Source organism: Sus scrofa, chromosome X (assembly GCF_000003025.6).
Source record: "Sus scrofa isolate TJ Tabasco breed Duroc chromosome X, Sscrofa11.1, whole genome shotgun sequence".
NCBI classification, from domain to species: domain Eukaryota; kingdom Metazoa; phylum Chordata; class Mammalia; order Artiodactyla; family Suidae; genus Sus; species Sus scrofa.
Window position 1 is genome coordinate 124,452,508 of NC_010461.5, and position 4,491 is coordinate 124,456,998.

Consider the following 4,491-nt stretch of genomic DNA (forward strand, 5'->3'; position numbering starts at 1 on the left):
TGCCACCAATATCAATTGTGTGCGCTTGTGTACGAGTGCATGTGTGCGTGAGTATGTAGGGTATATATAGGTATCTCTTAGCAAAGGTGAATACCAGGTGTAAATTGTGCCTGTGGACAAATGAGGCTTGTATTTTGCACATTTTATAAAAACTTGAGGAGACAGATTCCTGCTTGTATATTTCTAAAGAGAAAACACCCCAGCGTCCCTTGCCACACCCGTCCCTTTCAGCCCCTCTTATACCTCCGCCCTAGCCAAGGAGTATGAATTTATAGATCTAACAGAAGCTTCAAGGAGTCTGTGGATGTGCATGTACGGTCCCGGCCCGGGGCCGGGGTGGAGAAGTGCACCGTGGGGGCCTCAGTGGGTGTCCCCACACCCTTCCCTCCCCGCCCCCGGCACAAGTCCCCTGCCAAGCTCAGGCTCGCCCACACCCTGCCCCCTGGGCTGGGCGCCACTGCTGCAGGGATCCCAGGTGGGCACCCCCCTGGGAGGGGATCCTGGGTGTGGTTCCCGCCTGCGAGCTAAAGGCCGATGCACTTTCCGCGTCTCAAGCCCTCCAAGTAGCAGCTTCCCTTAACCCGCGTGTGTCCTGTCCCATCCCATCCCGAGACAGCCAGCGCGCCCTAGGAAGGCTTCCCCCACACCCCACGTCGGCGGAGGGGCGGGGCCCGGGGAGGGCGGGGGTCCCACGGGACGCTTACTGTGCTAAAAGCCACTGCAAACATAGCAATAAAAACGTCATTTTCCAAAGCTGGCTCTTGCTCCACCTCTGCTGGTCTGGGCTTGGGGTTTGGGGGTGGGGGCGCAGCACCTCCAGCTGCTACGGTGGGGCAAGCATTTGATTTGTTCGGAGGGTCTCTGTGCCCCACACCATGCCGGGAACTGGCAACAGCAGGAAGGAAGCCGGCAGAAAGCTCATTCCCCACAGGGCTGACGTGCGTGGGGAGAAAGGATAATAGTGGAACAGGCCACGGCAGGTTTCCCTGCTGCACTCAACAGCCCCGCGGGGCAGGGCTACAAGGAACGAGGCAGCCGGGAATGAGGTGCGGAGGCAGCTCCTGTGGAGCCGGGGAGGGTTGAGGGCACTGGATGGGACCAGGGCACTAGCAGTGCAGACAATCAGTCTGCACATCAGGGACCTGCTTGCAAGGCAGAGCCAATGAATGGGCTTGCGGACGGCTGGGGTGCTGGCTGAAGGGTGGTGTTGCCAGGCCCTGCACCAGGGAGGCAAGGAGGACGTCTGGAATGGATGGAGGTGTCATCTGAGGGGCAGGAGGACAAGGAGTTTGCAGTTCTGGGAAGTCTGGACTGGAAACAGAACTCTGGAAGTTCTCATTACACAAAGATAGGCCCACAAGGCCAGAGGCTGGGTGAGGGCACCAAGGGGGCCCACGGGCAGCTGGACAGGGAGCCAGGGCACACAGGCTCTGAGCCCAGGACACGCAGGTGGCAGAGAAGAGGCGGGGAGGGTTGGGAGGGACGCGCAGAGCGGCGGGGCCGTGGCGGAGCCCCTGTGAGGACCCCCCACCCCTGGCGGCAGGGAGGAGGCGGCGATGGGCTCCAGCCGGCACGGCCCCCGGTCAGGGAGGCGAGGCCCCGGAAGGCTCACTCGCTGTGTTTGGTGACGAGATCCCGGAGACCAGCCCAGAGGTCTGGGGTCGGGGTAAGGGCAAAAGTCTGATTGGAGTGGGATGAAGAGCAGGGTGGAAGCGATCCAGGCATCCCCCGACCGAAGAACAGATGAAGAAAGTGTGATCCAGCCGCACAATAGAATGGTACTCAGCCTTAAAAAGGAAGGAAATTCTGACACCTGCTACAACATGGATGGACCCCAAAGACATTACGTTCAGTGGAAAAAGCCAATCACCAAGACACGAACTCTGGGACTCCACTGGACGGCCCCAGAGCAGTCACATTCAGACAGAAAGCAGAAGGGTGGGTGCCCGCGGATGGAGGAGGGGGAAGAGGAACAGCTCTGCAGATGCGCGACGGGGAGGGCTGCCCGCCGGGGTGAAGGTGCTGCATGCCACCCAACTGTGGTCTTGAAATGGTTAAAGCTGAAGTCTGAGGTTCCTCGCGTCAGCACAACCGAAGGGAGGGCGGGGCGGCACTGGCGAAAGTGAACCCATTCAGGTCCTCGCTGCAGCCAGAGGTAATGGGAGGAAAGGCATGACGAGGCACGGATGCGGAGGGTGGCCAGGGCCCAGCCTAGTCATCAGCTGAGGCAGGCCTGGGCTGGGGTCAAGGTCGGGAGCCTGCCGCCCACGCTGGATGCCAGCCTGGGCAGAAGGGAGGGTGGCCCTTCAAAGTAAAGGGAGAGCACGCTCTTCTCCCGACCCTCCCAGGCCAGGCTCTCTCTGCAGCAAGGAGCTTTAGCCCTCAACCATGCCGCCGGGGCCAATATGGGTCCACACACTGGCCACCAAAAACCTGGCCGGGGGCAGGTCACTGCAGAGCTTGAGAAGGAGCATCAGCCAAGCAGGCCCAACCTCAACTTGACCTGGGCCTTTAGGGCCTGGGCTGGCACAGTCACCTACCCGGCTGTGGCCCAGTCGCTGCAAGCCCTGCACTGGTGACGCCTGACAACCCTTTCTTGCATCCCAACCCTCGTCCCACCCTTCTCTTAAAGATTTCTCACTCTACAAACCTCTGCTCTCGCCACACCCACAACTCCAAGAACCCCGTGAGTTGGCGGCTCGCCAACCGCCAGCCTGGCTCTCCCGAGACGGGGCGGCCCTCACCCGGCGCCCTGCTGGCTATAGACTCCTCCACCAACAGCCCCTGACTCCCCTGCAGCCTGGCCGGCTGTCACCCCCAGGCCCTCGCCACTGCCCCCTGGGCTCCCACCAGCTCAACAATCTCCATCCCCCCGACCTCAGCCATGCCTGGACGCAGGTCGTCACCTCTTGTCAACTGTCCTCCAAGCCACCTGCCACGAGGCCACCAAAGACTCAGAAAACATCACCCTCACAAAAAAAGGAACTTAAGAGAGATCACGCTGCTCGGTCAGGGCCCTGAGAGCCGTAGGCAGGCACCGTTTCCTTGGGCATCTGTCCCTGCAGGAGGAGCTTAGGACACAGGGCCCTGTAGTCTAACAGGAGAGACGGGCAAGGGAAGGATCAGCGCAGGCCACAGGGTCACTAGAGCCAGGGGCACGACGGCGGAGGCTGTGGGGGACAGTGGGGGCGCGGTCCCACTCAGAGCGGACGCAGCTGGAGGAAAACAGCCCTCAGGATGGGCCAGAGGGGGCCAGCTCCTGCAGGCGGCCTGCCAGTCTAGGCTTTGCACCTTCAAGAGTCTGCTGAGCCTCTGCCGCTGTCTCTTCCGGCCCCCGGCCAGACAGGGTGTTCCAGAAGTGGCCTGGGGCCGCTTTTTCCCCTCCGCCCAGGCCGAGGCCTGACACCGACGGGGTTCAGGGGGACTCGGGGCTGGCCAGAGAAGAACCTGCAGGCAGTCTGGACTTTGGCCCGCAGAGGTTCAGGGAAGGGAGAGCTTGGGGAGGCCGAGGTAGTCGGGGAACACTTCCTGGAAAAGTGGGACTAGCCCTCAGCCTCAGCATAGCAACCGGCAGACACCACCCAGTAGGCAGCCCAGAAAGGGGCGGCACCCCTCGTGAGAACGTGGGCAAAGGACACTGGCGAAGGGAGCCCTCAGCCTGCAGCTGGCAGGAGGGGCAGCACGCACAGCTGACTGTCAGCACCACCGCCATCCCCAGGAACCCCCCAACTCTACACGAACACCTCCAACCTGGTCCCCAGCCCCCGGCCCCGTCCTCAAGGCCCCCCGACCCAGGCCGGTCTAGGGGGCCGCCCAGGGGGAGGCTGTGAGCAGGGAGCGCACCTACACGTTTAAGAGGCTACAGGCGGCGGGGGTGGGGGGGCGGCCTTGACCCCGTCTGGAGGCCCTCTCCACAGCCTAGCTCTGCCCTGGGCCAGTCGTAGGTCACTGCCAAGGGCGAGTCTCCTCTCCTAGCCAGCATTAGTCAGAGGTCATCCTGTAAAACCTTCGGGGGGGGGGCAGGGAGTGACTGGTGGCGCTCTGCCACGTTCTATCTGTCCTAAATGTGATGAACGGGACCCAGAGGAGACAGGCGAGCCTGCCACCCGGAAGCGCCACTGGTTCACCGGGTCTCCCAAGCTCCCCCGGGCCCAGCGGCCAACCCCCAGGGAGACGGAAAGGACAGACCCGCCCCATGGAGCTGTAACGCGGGGCCTGGCAGGGGAGCAGGAGGCAGAGGGGCAGAGAGGCCAAGGGCGAGCCTGTGCCTAGCCTGAGATGAGGGACGCTTCTGGGGTCAGAGCAAATGGGGACAAAACACGGCCCTCCAGAGCCAAGACTGGGGCGGGGGTCCTCCGTCAGAGCTGCCGGCCGCCGCCTCCCGGCCACTGCGGGGAGAGGGAGCACAAGGCGGCCTCCTCGCGGCCCCAGTCTCTCTCTCTCTCTCACACACACACACACACACACACACACAAGCACACACGCACCACG